This window comes from Drosophila biarmipes, chromosome X (genome assembly GCF_025231255.1).
Source record: "Drosophila biarmipes strain raj3 chromosome X, RU_DBia_V1.1, whole genome shotgun sequence".
Classification (NCBI taxonomy): domain Eukaryota; kingdom Metazoa; phylum Arthropoda; class Insecta; order Diptera; family Drosophilidae; genus Drosophila; species Drosophila biarmipes.
The window spans coordinates 1,921,292-1,948,017 of record NC_066611.1 but is presented as its reverse complement, the minus strand read 5'-3'; the positions used below and the strand labels follow the sequence as shown (position 1 = coordinate 1,948,017).

At 39.8% G+C, this 26,726-nt stretch overlaps 2 protein-coding genes across 3 annotated transcripts in view; both read left to right on the top strand.

Moving 5' to 3' along the window:
- LOC108028875 (uncharacterized) overlaps positions 1–26,726 on the top strand; it is a 151,403-nt gene that overhangs the window by 120,478 nt on the left and 4,199 nt on the right. The window lies entirely within an intron of this gene.
- The window catches only part of LOC127012490 (uncharacterized), a 62,695-nt gene continuing 59,022 nt past the window's right edge, over positions 23,054–26,726 (top strand). Inside the window, exon 1 of the mRNA XM_050890438.1 lies at positions 23,054–23,095. The gene's annotated coding sequence lies outside the window, so the exon portion shown is untranslated. The remainder of the gene's footprint in view (positions 23,096–26,726) is intronic.

Below are 26,726 nucleotides of genomic sequence, written 5' to 3'. Positions count from 1 at the left end.
ATTACGGTGGAAGGATGACTGTCCTTCGATACCGCTGGCCTAGTGACTCAGTCAGTATAATAATTAATAAAAGAGTTAACGGCTAAGTGCCGGAGTTTCATGCATGAGAGCTGGTGCTCTTTATTTATTGAATATCAAATATGAACTGAATATGTGAAAAGAACTTAAAGCTAACAAAGGCTCACAGCGGCCGCGCAAATATGCAGTGTCTGCCGTCTGTGCACGAGCATCCGGCCCATTGCTGGGTCAGCAGTCTGGCCGGAGCTTCATTATGATGTTGACTGTGGTCAACGACTCTGGTCTGGCTGACCATAGTTAACTACTCCCCCTTTAAGTTAAGGCCGCCCTCGGCCGTATGTAATTCGGCGATGACCTGCCTAATCTCACCTTCGGATTTCCTTGCCTTAGTGAAGTGCCTGTAGGTGAGCCCGATGCAGATGAGTGCGCAGCATATTGCTCCTGCAATAATTGCTGCGAGACGTGATCGGTTGTTATCGATCTCTTCTCTGAACTCCTTGATGAACTCCAAGTTTCGTTCACTCAGGCGGTGAAGATACGGGAGGCTGAGGACATCTTGGGTGGCGGTGATGTTTAATAAGGGAAGACTTGCTGTCCCTGGAGCTCTCTTATGGGTGTTATCATGGTTGATGAAGAGCGTGTCATTTATCGCGGCCTTTTTCTCAAAGGTAATGAGGTGCGTGCCGTGAGTCCATGTCTCTGTGCCGTTGTCCACTCGCACTTTGGCCGACCTGTCATTGATGATTACAATCCCTTCGCCCACGTAGGTTATCGGGTGCAGGTCACTCTCTTGTATTCGGCAGTGTTCCACCCCTCCAGCGTGCAGTTCTCTGGCGCACGTACTCTCTGAGGCAAGGCGGCAGAATGCGGCTCCCGGTGATACGGAGCAGTTTTTAATGGCGTAGATTTCTCCGCTGCATTCGGCTATGACGTTGTCTATTATCTGCAGCATTGTCCCCCCATGGGCAACTGGAAAAACTGTGATCTTTTTGCAGGATAGTTTAATTTTGGGAAATTTAATGATAAAATGTAAAATGTTATGGACTGTAGAATTTTTACGGACGAGACGGACAAAAGATCCCCTATGGGTGTGTCGGTGGTTTCCTCAAGCCAAGCTGATTTTAAGTCTTGATGATCTAAAATGTTCGGACTAACAATATTAATTTTGGCTAGGTTTATTGCAAGCATTAAATTTTGTAATTCCGTCATCAACATGCGGTTTCTAGCAAGCAGTGTCTCATATAAATGTCCAGTGTCTACTTGTGAATTTTCAGCTGATTTCAATATTGAATTGACGGTGTGGGTAAGTTGGTTAATTTGGTTTTGGACTTTAGTGTTTATTTCAATCTGTCTATTGTTTGACTCGGCTAACTTCATTTCAGAAAATCTGATTTTCTCAAGGTCACCGGCATCTGGTGTACCTGCTACGACCTTCAGCACTGACCCTAAGAAATCCAAGCTCCTAGCTACTCTGTGATGAACGCCCAACGACTCTAATAAATCCTGGAGGTGAGCGGTGTCCACCCTCAGAAGCTTCTTCATATGGGATAGCGGAAACATGTTGATCATGTTGTTTGTCTCCTCTATTACGCGCCCATATTCTGAGAGGTTTGCGCGTCTACAAGATGTGCCGAGGTCGCAAGAGACGGACGGAGATTGGGTGCCTCCGCGTGAATGGCGAGCTGGTCACCAATTGGAGTGACTGTGCGCGAGTGCTCCTCCGCAACTTTTTCCCAGCTGCGGAGTCTGACGCACCGATTGCCCCCGTGGAGGAAATCCCACCGCCCTTGAATGTCTCGGAAGTTGATGCTTGTGTCGCCAGGTTGAAGAGCAAGCGCTCGCCTGGCATGGACGGTATCAACGGGACGATTTGCAAGGCTGTGTGGCGTGCCATACCTCAGCATCTGACGGCGCTGTATTCAAACTGCGTCCGGTCGGGGTACTTCCCCGCAGAGTGGAAATGCCCACGTGTAGTGGCACTGCTCAAGGGACCCGACAAGGACAAGTGCGAACCGTCGTCATATCGCGGAATTTGCCTGCTGCCGGTTTTTGGCAAGGTGCTCGAGGCCATTATGGTGGATCGTATGAGGGAAGTTCTTCCGGAAGGCTGTAGATGGCAATTCGGATTTCGCCAAGGACGTTGTGTGGAGGACGCTTGGATGCACGTTAAGAGCAGTGTTCATGCCAGCCCGGCGAAATACGTGCTCGGAATTTTCGTGGACTTCAAGGGAGCCTTCGACAACGTGGAATGGAGTGCTGCATTGCGCCGATTAGCCGAACTGGGATGCCGAGAGATGGGCTTGTGGCAGAGCTTTTTCTCAGGCAGAAGCGCAGTGATCCGAAGCAGTTACGAGGCAGTTAATGTTCCCGTAAGTAGAGGCTGTCCGCAGGGATCAATCAGCGGCCCATTTATATGGGACTTGCTGATGGACGTTCTGCTCCGACGCCTTGAGTCGTACTGCGCCTTGAGCGCGTACGCGGATGACCTGCTGCTTCTCGTCGAGGGAGAATCCCGAAGCGTGCTAGAGACAAAAGGAGCGCAGCTAATGTCCATCGTAGAAGCGTGGGGGATGGAAGTCGGCGTTGCCGTTTCCACCAGCAAGACGGTGATAATGCTGCTTAAGGAGAACGCCCGCCCACCTTTGGCACGTAATCCTTCGGGTGTGCTTAGTGGGCCCCCAGCGGTCAAGCTTGCTGGAGCAAGCTTGCCGTATGTAAGCAGTTGCCGGTATCTTGGCATCACGGTCGAAGAAGGCTTGAAATTCTCCAAGCACTTCACCTCGCTCAAGCAGCGAATGACCGGAGTCGTTGGAGCATTGGCGCATGTGCTTCGAGCAGACTGGGGATTCAGTCCTCGAGCCAAGCGGACCATCTATGCCGGACTCATGGTACCCTATGTGCTATTTGGTGCCCCGATATGGTATGTCGATACGACGCAGGAAGTAGTGGCCAGGAAGCGACTTCTTTCTTGCCAGAGGCTCATCCTGCTTGGTAGCCTCCCGGTTTGCCGAACAGTGTCTACTGTGGCACTGCAGGTTCTTGCTGGCGCTCCCCCGCTTGATTTGGTCGCCAAGCAAGTGGCAGCCAAATACAAGCTTAAGCGTGGATACCCGTTGGAGGAGTACGATCTGTGTTATGGCGAGGACCTCACAAGTCTAGCCGAGGGCAGATGAAGGTGCGTACTGAGCAGTGCATACTGCACGCGTGGCAAGACAGATGGGATAGCGTAGAGTCATCCGGCCGGGTGACCTACAAGTTCATCCCGGATGTCGAATTTGCCTATCGCGATCCTAACTTTGGATTCACGATGCGTACCGGATTCTTACTTACAGGACATGGATCGCTAAACGCATTTCTGTTTGGTGTCAGAGCGTCAGGCACTGCCGCATGCTCATGTGGCGACCCATATGAGGACTGGCAACATGTTCTATGCGACTGCCCGAACTATTGAGATTTGCGAGACCTCGATGGACTTGGTGTGCAGCAAGTTGGCGAAAGATGGATTGTATTCGATGGCATACTAGCGGATCAGGAGAAGACCAGAAGGCTTACAGCGTTTGCCGAGGAGGCGTTCAACCGGAGGAGGGACTCTTAGTCCTCATCCCTGCCGTGTGGTAGCAGCGAAGAATACTGCCACAGTCTGTCATTGCTTGTCGTAGGAGGCGACTAATATGACATGGTTGCCCCATCCGAGCTTGTCGGAGCTGAAGGGGTGAGGCCCACCGAGCCTGTATTTTTCGGTACCACGGGTTGAGCAGTTATCCAAGGCTGCTCATTGAGGTCGGCCCCCTTGTGGGAGTTTCGTGGTGGCTGTGGTTGACACCTATATCGCGGGTAGAGTCCCCGGGCTCGATTCCCACTGTCCTTCGATACCGCTGGCCTAGTGACTCAGTCAGTATAATAATTAATAAAAGAGTTAACGGCTAAGTGCCGGAGTTTCATGCATGAGAGCTGGTGCTCTTTATTTATTGAATATCAAATATGAACTGAATATGTGAAAAGAACTTAAAGCTAACAAAGGCTCACAGCGGCCGCGCAAATATGCAGTGTCTGCCGTCTGTGCACGAGCATCTGGCCCATTGCTGGGTCAGCAGTCTGGCCGGAGCTTCATTATGATGTTGACTGTGGTCAACGACTCTGGTCTGGCTGACCATAGTTAACTTATATATGTGTGTCTTTGTCTGGCCATACTAATTGCAATTTATGAAATAAAGATTTTTAATCTATCCTTATGAACTGTTTGTTTCTTATGTTTAGTATTTGTTATTACTATGTTATCTCTATCTCCTATATCCGTTACTATATACCTGTATATTTTGCACCTAACCCATGACCTGTCTCGTTTTTTAATAAGACTTTGTCACCTACTGATATATCTATACCCCTTACTTTATGATCGTATAGTAGTTTACTTCTATTCTTATTTGCTTCTAACATAACTCTGGCTCTTTTATAGGCTACTTCTAATCTATACTTACTCTCCTTAGTATAGTCATCTATATTATATAGTGCTTCTACACTATCTATGCTACTAAAACGTTTTGGTAAATTACTTGTATTACCAAATACTAGCTCATATGGACAATAAGTATGTGCCATAGAAGGGGTCGTGTTGAAACAAAAGACAAAATATTGAAGCCATACGTCCCAATCAGTTTTATCAACCGATATGTAAGATTGTATGTACTCATTGAAAGTTCTATGACTTCTTTCTATTGTTCCAACTGTCCGGTGGTGGTGTGCTGTTGATGTATTATTTGCAATATTTAAATATTTGCACAAATCGTCTATAATTGAATACTTATATTCTGTTCCCAATATTGCTTTAGCGACAGTATTAGCATTTTTATTCGGAACAGGTATGACAACTAAATACTTAGTTAAATCACACATTAAAGTGATTAAAGTGACATACTCATTGCCATTTTCTGATTTTGGCAGTGGACCAATAGTGTCCACTATCATTCTGTCGAAAGCATTTATTGGTGTGTCTGTAATTGTTAAAGGGGTCTTTGTGTGTTTAGTTATTTTGGCTTTTTGGCATTTTTGACATTTTCTTACGTACTCAGTTATATCTTTAGACATGCTTTTCCAGTAACAGTGTCTTTTACTTTGGCCAAAGTTTTTGATATGCCAGTATGACCTCCTTGAATTGGATCATCATGAAATGTAGACAAAATTGCTTCTTTTTCTTTTAAATTTCTTATTTGGGTCACCGGGTGAGTAGCGCTACTCTTAATGTTTTCAAAATTTTATTGCCCATTAATTTGAAATTATCTATTGAAGTATGTTTAAAGATATTTTCCCACGGTGCCACTTTGAGTTGGCTGATTTTATGTATGCCGGCTTGCATTTCAAGCCTTTGGAAAATTTGATCTAAGTCAATAACTTCATTAGTATATAAATCGCTAACATCATATCTTGCAGTAATTTTGCTGCCTTGTTTAAATAAAAATAACCTATCTTTTATCTGCAAGGTCACTACTTTACGTACTTCATCATTTTTTATGACGTCGTATACGTTGGGCTTAGAAGCTTTATTTAAAGATTGCATTGGCAATTCATGTTCTTGATTTTCCGCGCGGAATTTTTGTCTACTTTGATATCTAGTAGTGGCTTTTAATATATTTCTAGTTATATTTTGTAGATCTTTGATGGTTATCCGTGATAACGCATCGGCTACATGATTATCTTTTCCCTTTAAATATTCGACTGTAAAGTTGTATTCTTCTAGTTCGAGCCTCATAATTGTCAGTTTAGAACTGGGATTGGTCATTGAGAAAAGGTATATTAAAGGTCTATGGTCTGTTCTTATTAAGAAATGTTTTCCATATAAGTTAATTTCCAAATAATTAAAACTTCAAAAATTGGATTAAATTGGATGTCTTATTTATTCGAGAACAAATCGGAACTAGCCCTACTCTACATAGCGATCTCTATTTAAAGCTGTGGGTTGGGGCAGCGACGTTGGCTTTGGCGGCAGCGGCGCTGGCAGCGGTGTTGGTAGCGATGACTAAATTGCTTGGTTGCAGAATCTGTAGGGTCTGCAGAATTTGTATTCCGTACTTAGTTGCGGCTGACCGGATGCTCGTGTTTATGTTATTGAACTTTATGTTATTGAACTTGGGCTGCAACCTTGTGCTTGACAATGTTGCAATATTTCCGGAGAAAAATATGCGGAAATATTGCTGTTGTTAACTTGTATATTGGTTAGCAGTTTTATTGCTTCGCTGATAATACTTCTACAGTTTCGCCTTTGACGGTGCCTCTTAGTCTGGAAATCACTTCAGTAATTGTTGTTTCATTAACGATTAGATTTCTGGCGACACCTTTTAATAGACAGCTAATTCTTCGTGCCCGCCTTTTATTGATTCTATTATTTGTAAAGCATCAATGAAACTTGTTAAATTTTCAGCCTTACCATCGAAAACTGGTATAAGCTTGGATGATGTATTAATAAAAACAATATTTGAATGTGCCATTGTGATAGAGTTACTTATTTTCTTTTCTATTACACTCGAAGTATCTGAATCTGTTGAATTGTCCAGATCAATGTAAACCGCCGGAATAGTAAGATTCTTTAATCTTCATCTTCTATTTTGAGGTTTACTTTGGGAAGCTCTTCTGACTCCGATTCGATTGTTTCTGTTGATTCCGGGTCAGTTGCAGTGTCAACTGCTATTGAAGTGTTTAGAACGGTTGGTACCGATATTTCTAAACTGAACTTTTGTTTAACAAATATTAAATTAGATCGTAGTCGTATCAAAAGTTTCGATACCTGTGACCAATGATCTTGATTTAATCTTTCCCTGTGATCATGTATTAGCATTCTCGCTTCATTAAAGCACTTTACTAATATTTCAACATGCTTCCTTACCGTGTTCTTTGGATGGGTCTGTTCTGACAAAATTAGTTTTAATGTTTTATAATTCCCCGTACAATTTGTTCCATTCCATGCCTTTAGTTAAGCCATACTTTGTAAGAAGAGTTACATGAAATATTTTAATATTTATTTTTTTGTTATTTCAGATTTTAGGTGTTGACATTTATGTGTAATCACTTTTGTTTGTGCTGTTTTTTTTTTCTTTTAGATTTTGTCCAGGTCATTTGCTTGACTCTGGAATCTTTTCTTCAAACATTTGTTGTGTAATTTATACAATTTTCGTAATACGCTTGCCAACATTATAATAACGATTATCATTAACAATATTGTGATTGTCAGAAGATCTATTTTTTTTAAATTCAACTTTATTAACGGCATTTGCCATGGAATCTACAACTTTTGTATCTACCAAACCCATTTTGGATATTGTATCGATTTTCTTTTTTCCAATTTCTATCTTATTTTCCTTTGTGTCATGTAATGTTTCTAGGAAGTAATGGTCAGAATCATTTATTTGATCTGTTTTACTTATGCTATTACTTCTCATTAGAAAAGAGTGACGCAGGAGGTGGCGTATTCCCGCACTCAATTTGCTGCTGCTGCTGTCCGGCGCCTTTTGGGCTCAGGTGTTACCGGTGCCGGTCCTCGCACAGGTGTGGTTGCAGTGGGCGCTTTCCAGTGGTCCAGGGCAATCCTTCGGGCACGTCTTTTGGAGTTTTGGTAATTGTTTTGGGGATGGGGGCTTTGTTGTTGTTAGTGTTTCAATTATTCTTCCTATTGGCACTGAGTGAGTGGAGCCAATTTTTGGGCGTTTATTATTTATTAATTTTTCTTGCAGAAAATCAAGTTCTGTTTGTAGTTTTTGGGCCGTAGCCCACGCGGGAGGTGGAGTATTTACGTAGAGTAGCCACTTCAGGTGTGCTACCCTTTTTTTTATGTTTTCCGCAACTTCTCCGCGTTTGCCCATTGCTTTCACTCTACCCACTGAGATTTTTTTTCGTCCGTGTATCCGTTTTCCAGTTTTAGTTTTTGTAGTCTTCCTTCCTGTCTTCCATTACTGAGTGTCCCTTATCCGAAAATTGCGTTGCAGGAAACGGTCGCCATGTTATATAATAATTTAGTCGTTCCTTTTAAGTTTTTATTTCGTTTTATTTTACTTAGTTGGAGCAGCAATGGTGCCGCTCCAGCGATCGAAGTGTCTCTAATCTTTTACCATATTCTTTAAGTCTAAGTAAGGCTAAGTCTCGTAGCTGCGCTGCTCGCAGGCGGCGGCAGAGAGACGGCTATGTACCTATATACTTATGTATAAAGGAGTGTAGTTATATACGTTGCTATGCGCTCTTAAGTGGTGGCGCGAGGGGTATGCATATGCTGTCCGTTCGTTACAATTATGCCGACGCCAGCACTTTCTGTGTGCGGGCTAAGCCATAGCGATCGGTTTATATTTCGGCTACTTAGGGTTTATGGCCGGGACTTTGAAATATGTAAACACTGCAAGAATGTGTTACAGTGCGCACCCTTTAAGTACTTTCGGTGCAGTGGGTATTTAATATATGTGCATACTATACTACTATATCATATAGCTGCCATAAAAAACAATTGGAAAATTAGTCGGAAAATATGAAAAAATTATATCTTTGGTGTTTTTTTTCATATAACCTTCTAAGCTTGGAAGTACATTGCTTAATTAGTTCTGGATTGAATTAATATGTATCAAAATCGGACAACTATATCTTATAGCTGTCATAGAAACGATCGGAAAATTGGTGTGAAAATAATATGAAATAAATTAAGGCTTTGGGCCTCTTTGACATATGATCTTATAGTATTGGAAATATAATTTAATAATATAATTAATAATAATAAAATTCGGACTACTCTAACATATAAATTATAACAAAAGTAATTTCATTATATTTTAATTTATTTATTGATAACCCGTTTGGGCAGCTTGAGCTCTGTTTAGAAACTAGAAGTTCAATTCGAAAAGAGACTGCAGCTCGCCACTCCATCGCCCGGCTATGTCGGGTTAACTCCTCCCAGTTTTAAGTTAAGGCCGCCCTCGGTCTTTCCAAGTATGTCAGCCAGCAGCTTGCTCCGGTTCTTCCTGTCATTTCGGCGACGGATAAGGAGGAAGAGGGCAAAGCATCCTAATAGTAGGGCAGTGGTAGTCCCACAGCTGAAGACGGGGCCGCTGACTTTACTCGTGCAGAAACGGTAAACTGAGGAGTTGGTGGTGCTCAGTAATGTTGATTTAAGCCATGGTTGGCACTGCCGGTGCTTTCCTCAGAACCCCATGATGATTGATGTATGGGGTACCATTCAAGCTTATTTGGTCTTCGAAGGTTCCTTGTAACGTGCCGGCAATGTTTTGATGAGTACTGCCGCCTGTTATGTTTGCAGCAGCGTCGTTGATGATTAGCATGCCTTCGTCCACCATAACTATGGGCTGGAGATGGCTGGATTATGTGTCGCAGTGAGCGAGAGCGCATCAGCTGTTGAGCGCATGTTGAACTCTCCAAAGTTTTGCAGAAGGTTGTTCCTACGGCTATGTCGCAGTTAGGGACGGCCAGAATTCGCTCCCCGCAGTCGGCTATAGTGTTGTGTTGATCTAAATCTAATATTACGTTATTGTGCTGAACGGGATAAATCATTAACTTTTTGCAAACTACTTTCGGTTTTGATAATTTAACTAGAAAATACAAAAGGTTATTATTTTGAAATATTTTTACTTTACGCCAGCACACTGACATTTGTAAGGTGTTCATTCGTTATCTCTTTCACATCAATGTTATCTTAAATAACCGGACTCAACAGATTTACTTTGGCTAGAGTTATGTTATTAAGTTTTACAATTCAGTTATTACTGCTCTATTTTTTGCAAGAACTGTCTCGTACAGGTGTTCGGAGTCTACTTATCTGACTTGCTAATGGAATTTACTTGCTGGGACATAAGATTAAATTGGGTTTGAATCTTGCTATTTGTGTCTATTTGATTATTTTCACCCTGTATCAACTGCAATTGTCTGAATTTTATTTGTTCTTCAAAGTCTGGAGTCCCTGCTATTACTTTTAATGCGGATCCTAACATGCTAATACTGCGACCCTGTCTATGGTGTATTTTAGAGTACTGCTAGTTCCATATGTTTTCTTGGGAACTTTGTCGTTAATGATGATGTTTCGTCCGCAATATTAATTCAATACTAATTCCAAAGTTTCCTGTTAAGATTGATTTTATAGTCTCTGAATTAAGAGAGCGTTCGTTGTCGCAGTATAAGGTCTTTATTTTTGGAAACAGATTGACAAGTTGGAGTAAAGGTGTTTTAATGTCTATAATTGCTCGCGAGCCTATGGGTTGAACGCAAGCAAACTTAGAGAACTTATCCACAGCGGTTAAAAAATATTTCTCCAACGTAGGTTGGTTCGTGTGTTTTAGCAATAGTCTGTTTCTCGGGATGGCGATTGTATTTCCCTTACGAGCATACTCTACAATTCGTTACTACTTCAGTAACAATTCTTGTCATTTTTTGAAAGAAGTTGTCTAAAAGTATTTCTTTAACGCTTTCTTGAGCAGCGCGATGCGCTCTGTTGTATTCAGTCACAGCTATTTCGAGTTGCTCTGATTTGTCGGTTACGTCAATTACAAGAGATTTTGAATATCTAAGGACATTCGAGGGGAATTCGTGAATCAAAGCGTGTTGAATAAATGCAAGAACGGGGAGTTCGCAATGTATTGCGTTGACGACTTCTGGCTTCACAACATCTCTGAGAAGATGTAGTAGAGAGTCCTTGGCCCTGAATTGGATAATATGTCTCATTTTATTTTGGAACAGAACATAGTTTTTGGTTGCTGAATGCAGCGATTCTTCAATTACAATTTGGTTTGCAAAGCAATTTATCGGTCTGTCCGTTGTTTCAATTGTGTATGTCAGGGACTCTTCACTGTGAATAGTGGCGGCGTCAGAGTCACCACTATCTTCAAGCGCGCTTACAATTTGATGGGAAAGAGCATCCGCCACTTGATTCTGTTTGTCAGGGGTATAAACGACGGTGGCATTGTGCTCGTCGACAAACGCCTTCCAAGTTACTATTTTTACGTTCGTGTTTTTTGGTGGTACAGCTGATGTCAGGGGCTTGTGATCTGTGTAGATTTTTTACCCCATATAAATAGTTTTTCAAATTCATGCTATGGCTAAGAGTTCCTTTACATTTGCCGCCAGGTGCTCCTCGTCATTGCGAATTGCGCGCGAAATCATTGTAATAGGCCGTTTACCTTGGGATAATACGGCTCCTATGCCATGCTGTGAGGTATCTGTAGTTAGGTCAAAGGGTTTACTAAAATCGGGATACATGAGAGTTTCTTCCTCCGATGCTAAAATATTTTTAGTCGTTCGAAGGCCTCTTTTTGGGCTTGATTTAAAATTATCTCAATTTTTCTAGACTGATTTGCACCTACTTTACCATTGTCGCCCTTTAGAATATTTGTGAGCGGACGAGCGATGGTAACAAACCCTTTTATAAAACATCTGTAATAACTAGCTAACCCTAAAAAGGATCTAAGATTAAATAATGTTTTTAGGGGCAAAAACGTATTATGGCTTATACTTATCATCCTCGGTTTTTTTTATTTAGTTTTCTTAAGTCAATAACCAGCCTCTTTTTTTTGTGGCCATCCTTATCAACACCTTTTTTATCTACAACCCAGACGGGATTATTGTAGGAAGATTTTGACGGTCGAATAATGCCATCAGCAAGAAGTTGTTTAACTTCCGTGTTGACGAAATCCGATGCACCTTGAGGGTAGGGGTACATTTTTGAATAAATGGGTTCTTCATCCGTTGGGTTTATAGAAACCGTGTTTATATTACAAGGCAGGGACTCGTTGGGGTCCGCGAATGCGTTTGATCTAAATTTGATCATTTTCTGAAAAGAATTTTTAATGACCATCGGTACGTCTTTATCATCAACTTTTACAAAATTTACATCTTTTAATTCAGCGAATTGAAGGGCCTCTATACCGCTTTCATATTCTATAATATTTTATACTAAATTAATTTTAGCATTTATCTCCTTTAGGAAGTCTAGACCCACAATACCATCAAATTCCTTTAGGCAATTAAAGATAAAGAAGGTGTTTTTTTTATTAAAAAGATGAATAAAGCATTTTTGTCTTACGAATGTTCCCCCATGAATGGAGTTTACTGTAAAGGTCTTCTCAACCGGCATTATATATTTTAACTCCGTTAGGGGCTGAATATATTTTTTTGAGACGCCGGTATCTAATAAGATCCTTAAAGTACTCCATGATATCGTACGAGTTTTGTACGGAAGCAGGGACTTACCCCTAAAAAGTTACAGTATTCCAGGCCTGATCGTCTATGGCTGAGGCTTCTGTTCTTGCATAATTCTCATATTCAATATCTTCGCTTTGCTCGGTAGGGTTTGTTTCTGAGTTCTCATCGAGACATCCTTATAAACCTTTTTGTTGTTCACTTGCCACTTTGACCGGGATGTAGGGTCTACTTCCATGGCCTCGGGCATTTGGTATTGGTTCTTTTGACCAAACGGTCTTTGTTTAGAACTACCGGGATACCTGTACTTATAAGCCTGGTCTTGCCCAGACTTAACGTAGTGCGGATTTTTCTGTCCGTCGCCCGTTTTCTGGCTGTGTTGACTGCCAGTTCTTTGTCGCTAGCGAATTTAGCCAAGCTTGCGGCGTAGGCGCACCTGTCATTAGCCGCTTCCGCTTCTTGAGCGAGTGCTAATGCGGAGGACATATCTTTAGGTTGGGCTGGGAATACTGCAAGTCTCAAGGGCTTTCTTAGCCCGGAGACAAAGGTGTGGAGAGCGTCGCTCCTAAATTTCTGGTTCAACACGGCAGCAGCGGAAGGCTCGTGAGACATTAGTGTTTTGTTCGTAAGAACCGTAAGCTTCTTTTCTATTTCGTCATAATACCTATTTAGAGAAAGTTCGCCTTGTCTCATGGTATTTAATTCCTGCTGAATTACGCGTACATGCGTGTTGTCGGCATATGTGAAGTCAAGACGCGCTACAATGGCGTCGAAATTCAAAACTGTGTTAAAGGAGGCTAGCACGGCATCTGCATTGCCCCTTACCTTGTTTCTTTTAATTGCTACCGCTTGGTAGTGCCTGGGACTGCCATTAAAGGGCTTAAAAACAGTGTGTGCAGCGTTAGCCGCTTGTCTCCAAAAGAAATAATTCTCCTGTTTCCCGTCGAATTCGGGAATGGATTTGACAATATCTAAAGGCTCTTTGCACTTTATATTATTGTCGATACTTATGGCCTCATAGGCCTTGACTTCCGTATTTTTTAAAGAAATAGAACCTATTTACCCTCTAACTCTTGGAACTTTTGTTCAAGAGCCTGGGCCTGTGTAGTCAACGCTGCCTGAACTGCGGCGCGTACAATTTCGAAAATATCGGTATTCGACATACTGATACTGTTCCCAATATACCCTGCGGTTTCGTTAGTTTGTAATTTCTCAATTCTGAGGTTCCTTTAACTTTTTCTTGTTTCTTTCGTCTCTATGTTTCAGTTAATTTATTAAAATAATCCCTGAACTGAAAAAAAATATTTTTTTCTTGTTTTTTCTTTTTTTTTAAGTTTGATTCACTGAAGAGATAATAAACAATCGCCTTACTAACATTTTGTCCAGTGGAAACACAATATATTTTTTTAAATAAAAAATACTTGTATTGCTTTTCTGCGGGGGCGAAACGATGTGATGAATTCAGTTGTTGAATATTCGCAGCTTCTTTATCCTCCAGTAGTTTGTTTTGAAATTTAGATGTATTTGCAGTTTTTATTTTATTTCACTCGAAAAAAACTTTATTTCGTTTTTATTTCTATATTTTGCACATCAAAAAAATTATTGATTTAATTTTCTTTAAGACGATTGCGCTTCTTTTTTTAAACGACTTTAAACAGTTTTTTATCCACGAATTCGTTTTTTTGAATTCGGAGTCGCGGAACTTTCCACGGTTGAGCGCCAATTTCATTATATTCGAAATTTTTTATTGATAACCCGTTTGGGCAGCTTGAGCTCTGTTTAGAAACTGCAAGTACAATTCAAAAAGAGACTGCAGCTCGCCACTCCATCGCCCGGCTAAGATGCTGATTTCGCACTTTTGGGCAGCCGCTGCTGGCGGCCTGCAACTCCGTTACTGGCCGACCTTTGTTGACGCTGCGCCTCGTGACCATGACCCCTCAGCGCTTGCATTGGCCGGATCGGACATCGCAGCCTGGATTCCCGCTTACGCGTGCATCCGGTGCTGGCCCAAGATCGATGACCGTAGTCGGGTTAACTTGTATGTTTGTGTGATTCTATTTGGGGGTGGCGCTAGTAGCGTCAATCAACGGCAGCCCCGCCGGTAGTGCTGTCCTCGATGCAAATCCTCGTCGCGGTTCTCGGCCAGGTCGCTCTTTCGCGACGGAAGCTGCGCCACAAATCCAAAGTAAACTATCTAACACCCAAACTAGGAAAGCCGCTGCTGTTGCATGTGGCTTGGAACACTCCCCACGGGATTGGATTTAGAGTTGATTATACGTAGGTTCCCACATATCTAAACCGCCTTGGAATCCATGGAGCAGACGAAACCTCAAGTGCGTAGTAACTAATACAAAAGTAGCCTGCAAATCGATTAACTTGTGTGGCGTGGTTTTAAGTGAGTGGAAGTACTATTTTAGCGAAACAAAGGTGAGGAATGTAAATCTAAGGTGCCAGTTTTCTTTCTTTAATAGTTTCCAAAAAGTGTTCAACTTACGTTTAAATGTAATTTGAGAGCGGTTTGTAGGCGTGGTAAAAGTGCTTTCGGGACAATCGAAAGATATTGGGCGTGACATGTTCGCCAAGGAATCTAAATTTAAAGTCACAATTATCTTCATTTGATAGTTTTCTAGATATCAACGTTCAAACTTACTATTTTTAAAGTTCATGGGCGGTTCGTGCGCATTTGAGTGAGCGTGGAAAAACTTTTTTGGTCATTTTCAGGTATTACGAGAAGAGCACATTTCAGTTAACGTTTTTTTCTAGCACTTTAACTGTGAAATTTGAGCGTTAGAGTGGGTGTGGCACCCTGCTGAAACGAACTCGCGCTGCGAAGAACACCTAGAAATCTGCATGCCAAACTCAAAAACTGTGGCTTTTAAAGTTTTCGAGAGCTCAGCGTTCATACGGACAGACGGATATATCTTGATGTGTCTAAAAGAATAACTTTTAAAGTGTAGTAAAATTCCTTTCGATTGCGAGCTATTTCTGCAAGGGAGGTATGTGTTACCACGCTGAACACAATGTAGCTGTACAAATGTAAAAACTACATTTTAACCTTTTAGTATATTCTCATTTCCATCCTAACTAGTCGATCTAGCCATGTCTGTCTGTCCGTTTCTACGCAAACTAGTCTCTCAGTTTTGAAGCTATCGGGCAGAAGCAAGAGTCTTCTTTCTATTGCAGGTTGTATAAATTATGTTTTAAGTATAATCTCCGCGCTGTCCCTCGCCGAGGTCAGTCGATTCCGGGGAAGAGGGCGATGACTCAGCCTTGGCTGGCTGCTGTTGTGTCTGAGCTGGGCGGTTTCCGCTGGCTCTCCTTTCCTTCCAATTTAGTAACTGGCCAACCCTAGAAAAGACCTGAGACTGAACAATTTTTTTGGTTCAGTGTATTCCTGGATGGTTGTTACCTTTTCCGGGTCTGTTTTAGCTCCGTTTGATGTAACGATGAAGCCTAAAAATTCAACGCTTCCTTTGAAGAATTTGGTTTTTTCTGGTGCCACTCTCAGGTTGGCTTTGCGCAGGCTTTTTAGGACAAAACTTAAAATGTTCCACCCAAATTTAAACCACTACAAGACAGGCACCGATTTGAATATCCAGTATATATTAAAATGAAAAAAAAATAAAACGTTTCAAGGGAACCAAGGAACCGTTTCTCTACAAGCCATAGAACTGTCATCTAGACAAGCTCACAGTTTTCATTTAAATCAGAATTCAACGCACTACCTCATCTACTAGCCTTTTATTATCAGTTTCTGGAAAGTTTCGGGTTTTACCAGCCAAAAGACCTTCATCGTAGGCAAGCGATATCGCAGATTTCCACTATCAACTATTCGTTGTACTTCAAGCTGAGCGGCAAAGGAACTGGTGGTTTCCCCAGCATTACAAGGTAAATTAACCTCTGCTGCGCGAATGATAAAACATTTTTTACGTGTATGTGTCTAACCAAGTGCAATTTAACATAACTATGTACATACTTAAACAAATTAAACTATTTACAATACGGACTGTCCGTACACATACGGTGATCGCGTACCATCGTTCATCCCCACTAATAAGGATTTTCGTAGCTGAGCGAGGATTTCAGGTGCTTACATTTTCGGGATTGTTACGATTAAAAATGAATATAAAGAAAAAACGCTTAAAGGACTAAATAGGAAAAACGCAAAGCCCATATCTTTCTATGAAACCCACAATCTGCGTTAAATGAATGCTTAAAGCAATGTACTTGTTTTATGCTCGCAAATCATTTTATTATACGAGTTATTTGACGTTTAAGTCAAAGTATCAATTTAGTTGGACTCTACGCAGAAATATGGAGCAAAGTGTTTTTAATTATCATACATTTACAAGAAATAAGTTACTTACATCTTCCTACTAAAAAATCAAGAACGCTACACGTTACTAAGATAGGAAATTGATAAATTAATTTAAAGTTCAGTCCTGACCCCATCATCGACCCACTTTTTGTTTTGTTATTTTCTTACTTGTTTATTAAAAGGGTGTACAGATTCGTCGAAAAGTTAGTCACAGGAATATATATTCTCATTCAAGACCCAAAGTTTTGGGTTGCTTTTTTGGCATCTTACAGGTCTAGTGCATACTAATTTATTGTTGTATAAATAGACGCATAAAAAGGCTCCGTAGTGAATAATGTTATACCCATACGAAGACGAAAAGGGTATACTAGATTCGTTGAAAAGTATGTAACAGGTGAAAGGAATCTTAAGAGTAACAGAAAGTAGGACAATAAAGTATACAGAGATAATTAGCATTTTAAATATGTATGTTGTATATGTATTACTTTTTAAAATGTTTAGACCCTTCTTTTGCACCCAAAATGTTTTGTTTTTAATTTTAAAATGTTTTGCATTAAACTTAGAAGGTTAAATGTTTTTTTTAATTTAAAAAGTTTGCAAAGCAGTGAAGGAAACGTTTATATATTCTTGATCAGCGTTGCTAGACTAGTCGATCTAGCCATGTCTGTCTGTCCGTTTCTACGCAAACTAGTCTCTCAGTTTTGAAGCTATCGGGCAGAAGCAAGAGTCTTCTTTCTATTGCAGGTTGTATAAATTATGTTTTAAGTATAATCTCCGCGCTGTCCCTCGCCGAGGTCAGTCGATTCCGGGGAAGAGGGCGATGACTCAGCCTTGGCTGGCTGCTGTTGTGTCTGAGCTGGGCGGTTTCCGCTGGCTCTCCTTTCCTTCCAATTTAGTAACTGGCCAACCCTAGAAAAGACCTGAGACTGAACAATTTTTTTGGTTCAGTGTATTCCTGGATGGTTGTTACCTTTTCCGGGTCTGTTTTAGCTCCGTTTGATGTAACGATGAAGCCTAAAAATTCAACGCTTCCTTTGAAGAATTTGGTTTTTTCTGGTGCCACTCTCAGGTTGGCTTTGCGCAGGCTTTTTAGGACTGTGTCAATGTGTGTAACGTGGTCTGCAGCATTTTCGGAGAAAATTATCACGTCGTCTACATAGACGTAACAAATTTTCCCGATCTGTTCCTGTAGTACGTCGTCAATTGCCCTTTGAAAGATGCTTCCCGCATTTTTCAGTCCAAAGGGTAGACGGCAAAATTCATACTTTCCTCCGTTTATGGAGAAAGCAGTTTTTTTACGGTCTATTTCAGCCTGAAAAATCTGGTGGTACCCCGATTTTAAGTCTAGGGTAGTACAAAATTTTGCCTTTCCTAGGTTCGCTAGAATCATAGGAATGCTTGGCGTAGGGTAACGGTCGGCGATGGTTCGTTCATTCAGTTTCCTGAAATCGATCACCAGCCGTTTTTCTTGTTGCCATCTGCATCAAGTCCCTTTTTGTGAACAACCCATGTCGGGCTGTTAAATGGAGACCTAGGGGGCCGGATAATGCCATCCTTTAACAGCTGTTTGATTTCTGTGTTAACAAAATCAGCTGCTCCCATGGGATAAGGGTATAGCTTGGAATATACGGGTTCGTTAGTCTCCTTACGAATCGTGACATTGATCGAGGTGTTAAAAGGTAGCGCCTCGTTAGACAGCGAAAACACTTGTTTCCTCTTAAGGGTCATTTTTTTAAACTCAGCTTTCACTGAATTTGGGACTATTAAGTCATCGATATTTGTGGAGTTCACGTTATCGCATTCGTGGTATTTGAGTTGTTCAGATATGTTTCCATACCTGATTACGCTGTTACGTAAATCTAGTGCCGCTCCGGCCTGCGTTAGCAAGTCGAAACCTATTATGGCATCAAAGGTCTTGATGGTATCAAGTAAAAAGAATTGAGCCTTTTGGCCGAATATGTGCATAAAGCATTTTTCTCTGATCTGATTGGAGCCATGAATGGAACTCACAGTGAATGGGGAGTCGGCAGGCATTATGTTCTTCAGCTCCTTTAGGGGCCTTACATAACTTTTTGCCGCTCCAGTGTCAATGAGGATTTTTATAGTTGTCCGCGCCAGCCTTCGTTCAATGAAAGGCAAGCAGGACCTTCCTCTAAAAAATTGACGATGTCGTTACCGTCGAATGAGTCACTGTCATCATCAATTGCATTTAGTGCGGCTGTGGCCGAGTATCATCCGCGTTTGCGGTTTGCTCAACATTGCTAACCCGCTGGCGCCTTTGGCCAGTCATTCTCTCTGAAGAGTTTGGTCTTTTTGAGCCCTGCAAATGTTGGTATTGGGGGTTATTTCCCTGTCTAAAGCCTGTAGGATGTCGGAATTTAGAAGACGATGGATCAATATCCATAGGTTCTGGTGGTTGATTTGGTTTACCCTGATCTACCCAGTTGTCTTGTTTACGCCATGAATCATTGTTTTGATATTTGTTTGGCTTTTTACAAAAATGGTGTTTTTTTTCCGGGCCCGCGGTCGGCATCAGAATTTTTCCCTAGTTTTTCGGGCGCTCGGTGTTGGCCCTTGTGAAAATCAGTATTCTGATTTCTTTGTTCAGCTACCTTGGCATATGTGGCCGCGAACATACTTCGTTCACTTAAAAACTAAATACGAAGGAATTTACGTAAGCTAAGTGCGGCCGGCAAGCCGACCGCTCGTGCAGCCAAAATGCTGACACTAGCAAAATCAACATAACTCACCATACCGTGCACCAATAAGAATCAGGCCCGGCCCCTAAAGATGTTTACGCTGATTCTGCAATTAAACACTAGGGTGATCCAATAATCACCCAGGATATGTACCGACTTATAATTACTCCTTAACAGTGTTAACATATATAAGTCGGAACCAGCCGGATCGGACAACTATATCTTATAACTCCCATAGGAACTAGCGGCGAAAATATTTTTAAAAAATTACATCTTTGGTGTTTTTTGACATTTAACCTCCTACTGTTGGAAATATCATTTTTCAATAAGTTCTGAATTTCAAATTAATTTTTTTAGTAACGATCTGAAAATTAGTGGTAAAATAACATGAAAAAATTATATCTTAGGTGTTTTTTAACACATAACCGTTTAAGCTTGGAAATAACATTTTTTAATTAGTTCTGAAATTCAAATTAAATTTTATCAAAATCGGAAGACTATATCATATAGCTGTCATAGGAACGACCGGAAAATTGGTGGAAAAATAATATACAACAAATTATAGCTTTGGTGCTTTTTGACATATAACCTTCTTAGCTTGAAAATAACATTTTTTAATTAGTTCTGAATTTCGAATTAAATTTTATCAAAATCAGTTAACTTCCTTTCTTGTTTTTATTGTTACTTCTTATTCACTAGTTTACACAATTGTTATTAGTACCGAACTTAATTTTCACTGCTCGCGATATTCAAGTTGTCGACCGATCAATTCGGATTAAAAAAACGGACGGCCTGACTTTGGTTTAATAATCCATAATCAAACCTCATCTTAAGAGATTTATCTGAAAAATCTGATTAAAAGAATCATCCAAGAAAGACGGAAAATAGGATGATGAAATTTGTCAATTAAATTTGAAATTGAAATTTTGCAGAATTGAAATTTTGCCGGAAATCGATGTTTACGTTAGCGGACTTTGTGTTCTCTTTTTGGGGCTCTGGTGTTTACAGAATCCGTTTAAAGCGGAGAGTGTGAAACTGCTCTGAGTGGAAATCGATTGGAGGCTTTGTTTAATGAATGAAAAACAGCTCTTACCTCAAAGTTGTTTATAAATTGGGCAAGAGCCGCTAAGTAATGTGTCATACAACTTGCATACTACAAGGCCTTTGCCTGGTCGCAGCGCTACTGTCAAAGTGCGGGGTCAGCACTTGATATCCGGCGATCATTCGCTGAGCGAGTGTTCCCAGCGCTGCAGCTAAAGCGCCGGGTCCTGCGAGAGTGTTTCTGGTCGGATTCCGGTCGATGGCCCCCAGAGTGTGGAGTCGGCAGTTTCCTTTCTGCGCGTGTTGGCCACCGGATATGGCCTGCAACTCGACAAATTCTCCTCACGGGAACCGGGCTTGTTAACTTATTTACATATTAAGATATAACCACTGATGTTGCTGTGGGCAATTGCCCGGCCTACCTTTGCCCGTACTTCGTGGGAAAGGCCTCTTCCCACGGCCCCTTTCCACACATTTACCGGTGCTGGCCCAGACAAAGTACAACTACGAAATCTCTTAGCAATTTATTATAATTTATTGGCTAACGCTAAATTAGAACATTGAACATAGAAATATGGAAATAAAATAAATAAATCTTAGAATCGAAACGGGAAAGTAATTTGTAAACGCTAATTGTGCATTAGATTGCATTTGCAAACCGTAAACACAAACAAATTTTTGCACAGCGACTATAGTCACTAAAGCCAAATGTTTAAAGACAGGCGAATTATGTCTGTGGTCCGAAAGTGGCTGATCACAGTAGTATAGATATAGGTACTTATTTGGGTATTCCAATGAAATAAGGACAAGACTGATTTTATTCAATTCTGTGTATATAAAATGAGAGCTAACATTAAGAGTGGGGTACATATGCTGAGATTGAGAAACTCCTTCGGTCAGCCCTTTCCGGCCGGATGCCTGTGACCCAGTTGTTTACCCGGTTCGGTATCCTGAGTCTGCTGTGTCGGCGGTTTTATGTCCGGGCTGAACGGCATCGCCGCTAATGGCCCAAAGCTCGAGGGGGTTTGGGTGGAGGTGGTGCTGTGAGCCTTTGAAAAGCCTTTGACTCCGTTAACCACTCACTTCTTTTATTCAAATTAGATCAGCTTGGGTTTCCTGGTAATCTATTATATTGGATATCATGTTACTTGAATGGTAGGACTCAGAGGGTTATATTCAAGAATGCTGTTTCAAAATTGATCTACGTGATATCTGCTGTGCCTCAGGGTAGTCATTTGGGCCCTTTGCTGTTTACTTTGTTTATTAACGATCTTCCCTCAATCATAACACATTCTCGTGTACTAATGTATGCTGATGATGTTAAGCTTTGTTTATCATATAATAATATAGCGTCGGAATTTAACTTACAGTCGGATATTGATTGTTTTCATGGATGGTGTGAGTAAAACCTTTTAAATTTGAACTGCCTTAAATGCAACGTTATGACTTTTTATAGGGGTACTCCTACGTTTATCAGTTACTTTCTTAAAAATACGCCACTTGACCGTATATATTCAGTCAACGATTTAGGTGTTCTTCTTGACCCTAAACTTAAATTTGACTGCCACATTATGTCCACTGTTAACAAAGCCATGAGTGTTCTTGGGTTTATAAAGCGTTGGTCAAAAGAATTTGATGACCCTTGTCCGTCCTATTTTGGAATATTATTCGTCGGTTTGGAGTCCACAATATCAAGTGCACATCGACCGTATTGAGTCGGTAAAAAAAAATTTCTCTTAGTTTCCCTGCGTAGTTTAAACTGGGATCAAAACGTAAGGTTCCTTCCTAAGAGAGTAGATTACAATTGCTTAATTTACCTACACTTGTAAATCGTAGAACAATGCTTGGTACTATTTTTATACAAAATCTTATAAGAGGTGACATTGATTCTGCAGAACTTTTAAGCCGCCTAACATTTAACGTTCCCGTTAGACTAACACGAAATTCTTATCCTCTAAATTTGCCACGATGTACATCAAGTTTTTGTCTGCACGAGCCCTTTCGCGTTCTATGTAATAACTATAATAAACTTTATCATTTAATTTGCATTAATTTGCATTTTGATAGTTTTCTAGATATCAACGTTCAAACTTAGTATTTTTAAAGTTCGTGGGCGGTTTGTGAGCATTTGAATGAGCGTGGAAAATGTGTTTTGGTAATTTTCAGGTATTACGAGAAGAGCACATTTCAGTTAATGTTTTTTTTCTAGCACTTGAACTGTAGGAGCCACCATTTTATGTGGAATTTGAGCGTTGCGAAGAACACCTAAAGTTTTCGAGAGCTCAGCGTTCATACGGACAGACGGATATATCTTGATGTGTCTAAAAGAATAACTTTAAAAGTGTAGTAAAATTCCTTTCGATTGCGAGCTACTTCTGCAAGGGAGGTATGTGTTACCACGCTGAACACAATGTAGCTGAACAAATGTAAAAACTACATTTTAATCTTTTAGTATATTCTCATTTCCATCCTAACTTATCTACCGGACAAAACTTAAAATGTTCCACCCAAATTTAAACCACTACAAGACAGGCACCGATTTGAATATCCAGTATATATTAAAATGAACAAAAAATAAAACGTTTCAAGGGAACCAAGGAACCGTTTCTTTACAAGCCATAGAATCTAGAATCATCTAGACAAGCTCACAGTTTTCATTTAAATCAGAATTCAACGCACTACCTCATCTACTAGCCTTTTATTATCAGTTTCTGGAAAGTTTCGGGTTTTACCAGCCAAAAGACCTTCATCGTAGGCAAGCGATATCGCAGATTTCCACTATCAACTAATCGTTGTACTTCAAGCTGAGCGGCAAAGGAACTGGTGGTTTCCCCAGCATTACAAGGTAAATTAACCTCTGCTGCGCGAATGATAAAACATTTTGTACGTATATGTATCTAAGCAAGTGCAATTTAACATACGTATGTACATACATAAAGAAATTAAACTATTTACAATACACCGTACACATACGGTGATCGCGTACCATCGTTTGTCCCCATTAATAAGGATTTTCGTAGCTGAGCAAGGATTTCAGGTGCTTACATTTTTGGGATAGTTACGATTAAAAATGAATATAAGGAAAAACGCTTAAAGGACTAAATAGGAAAAACGCAAAGCCCATATCTTTCTATGAAACCCACAATCTGCGTTAAATGATTGCTTAAAACAATATACTTGTTTTATGCTCGCAAATCTTTTTATTATCCGACTTATTTGACGTTTAAGTCAAAGTATAAATTTAGTTGGACTGTATGGAGTGTGTTTCATTTATCAGTGTTAAGTTTAAGTGTTTTTAATTATCATACAATTACAAGAAATAAGTTACTTACATCTTCAAAAATCAAGAACGCTACACGTTACTAAGATAGGAAATTGATAAATTAATTTAAAGTTCAGTCCTGACCCCATCATCGAACCACTTTTTGTTTTGTTATTCTCTCCCTGCAAACACAGAATTGTTCTACTTGTTACTTGTTTATTAAAAGGGTGTTCTAGATTCGTCGAAAAATAGGTCACACGAATATATATTCTTTTTCAAGACCGAAAGTTTTGCGGTGCTTTTATGACATCTAACAGGTATAATTACTTGTTTATTAAAAGGGTGTACTAGATTTGTCGAAAAGTTATAGATGCCTCCTTCGCTTTCGATTCATATAATTTCTTATTCTTATGTTTATTTAGGCCAAGCATATTTCTTGCTCTTTTATAAGCTACTTTTAATCTATATTTACGTTCTCTACTTTACTTATGGTATTAAGGTATTCTGGTAGACTGCTTGTCTTTCCAAATATTAATTAATATGGACAATAGTTATGTGCCATAGAAGGGGTTGTGTTGAAACAATAAACAAAATATTGAAGCCATACGTCCCAGTCAGTTTTATTAACTGATATGTAGGATCGTTTATATTCATTAAATGTTCGATGACTTCTTTCTTTTGTTCCGACAGTTTGGTGATGATGTGCAGTTGATGTTATATTTTGTATTTTTAAATATTTGCACAAATCATTTATAATTGAGAATAAAAGATTGAATTATTTCGTTTGCTATTGTTGTTGCACTTTTGTTTGCAACTGGTGTAGCTACTAAATATTTAGTCAAGTCACATATAAGTGTGACTGCATATTCATTTCCTTGCTCTGACTTTGGTAATGGCCAGTTATGGTTAATGGGTTCTTATTATGTTTTATTATTTTTGATTTCTGGCATTTTTGACATTTCTGGATATGCTGTGTTACATCACGAGTCATACCTTTCCAGTAATAATGTCGTTTGACCTTGACCAAGGTTTTTGTAATGCCTGTATGACCTTCTTGTATGGGATCATCATGTAGTGTAGACAGTATAGCTTCTTTATTCGTATTTATTATAGTCACCGGGTTGAGTAGCGATATTCGTAATGTGTTCAATATTTCATTGCCCATATTTTTGAATTTATCTATTGAAAGTTTTTCAAAGATATTTTCCCACGGTGCTATTTTTAATTGGTTTATTTTTAATTGGCTATTTTTTAAGCCAAATGGCAGTCGCGTGAAGCGATATGATTCATTGTTTGTTGAAAATGACATTATATTTCTTGAGCCTTCTTCTAGCTCTATTTGATGAAATCTTGAAAAGTATTTAGCTCTATCTAGTTGATCTAGAATGTCGTCGATCCTGGGTAGGGGAAATTTATCGGACAGAAATTTGTTATTTATTTGGCAATAGTCTATTACTAATCTTCATTTCTTAACGTCTGAACCTGGAAATGGTTTTTTGGGTACTAATAAAAGAGGGCTATTATACTCGGATACAGATTCTTTAACTATATTGTCTTTTATTAGCTTATTTACTTGTTTCTTTATCTCTTCTTGATGACTATGCGGTGTTCTGTTCTTTATCCTTTAGTCTTAATTCTTGTTTGTTTCAAGTCCGAATATATCACTACATTTTGAACATATTTTAGTGAGTTGTGACTTAAATTGTTTTGGAAAATGTTTTTATAGTTAAGCTATGACTTCTTCTGTTCTTGCACTTTTATTTGTTTGAATTATTTCATAATTCGAAAGAGGTTCATAATTCATATTATTAATGTCGACTAATTGGTCATTACTGGTTGTATTCCGTAAACGGACAAATGCGTTATTCGATGTTGCCACTGTATTTGCAGCATAAATACCAGATGTAATTTCCTGGTTAGGAATTAAGACATTATCTTCTGATAATGTCTAACTTTCGGACAACTTCAGATCTTGCCAGTAATAGTATTAAATTATTACCGGAGCTGAATTTTATTGGAACATAAATGGGGTATTTTAGGTTATTTGGTCTTAGTATGAACCAATTATTTTCTGGTTCACAGTCTAGTTTGCAATTAAAGGTTTTAATGAAAGGGTTTTTATGAACTCCTGTATTTCCATCACATGGTATTGCAAAATCTTTACGGACTAAATTGTAATTATGTGAAATAATATATCTGTTTGTCTGTAGCTGAATTTGGATTAAGCCATTGGACGTGAAAATGCCATGTCCAATGCCTTGAATATTTACAGTTTTTTCTTTTTCAATGTTATCAAAGACAACTGAGTTTTCTTTGATTAGTGATATATCTGCTCCTGTATCTAGCAGAAATGTGAGAGTACTGTTTGTAGAAGTGTTCTTAAAGGTTACAAACATATTCAGACTCAAGTTTATTGTGTGTACTTTTTTATTTAATTTTGGGTACCTAAAGGTGTCTGGCAGTTTTCCGAACTGCTCTGTGTTACACGTACGTTAGAGGGGTTATTGTTACCGAGGCCGCGACTTGAGTTACCGCGACCCCTGTAATTTCCTCTGTACTGTCCTCCGCCTCTATTATTGTTGTTGTTGTAATTGGCCCTTCCTCGGTAGCTTCCACCTCTATTATTGTTTTGCTGCCCACTGAAATACAGGACGCTATTAGCGTGCCATGATGTATTTTACCCTTTCTATTGAACAGTTTTTGACCATTGCCTTAACAGCATGTGCTGTGCTGTATTTGGCAGCTATTTCTGAAGTTAGTCTATCGTCGATATAGGCTCCTTCTAGGGCCTTTGTCAACTTACCTACTTCTTGCCAACCAATATGTGTTGGCCGTTTTTTGTTTTTGTTGTGAATTCAGTAATTTTGCTGAAATTACTTCTACTGATTCTCCTTTTACTTTAAATTGTAGTTTGTCAATTATGGCTGTAATTGTCTCTTCATTGGTTATTAACTTTCTTGCATGGTCTTTTAATTTTGTCTTTATTAGACTAATAACAACTGTTTCATGAGGACCTTTTATGGAATCAATTAGACTCAAACCGTCTATGAAACTCGTTAGGTTTTCTGCCTTTCCATCGAACTCATGTATTATCGATGAGGCTAACTTTAGATATTCTAATTGTGTCATAGCCATGTTTACTGTTTTTTCGATTATGGACTCTGATTCAGATTCGGATGGCTCTGGTAAAATTATTACCGCTGGTATTATTAGA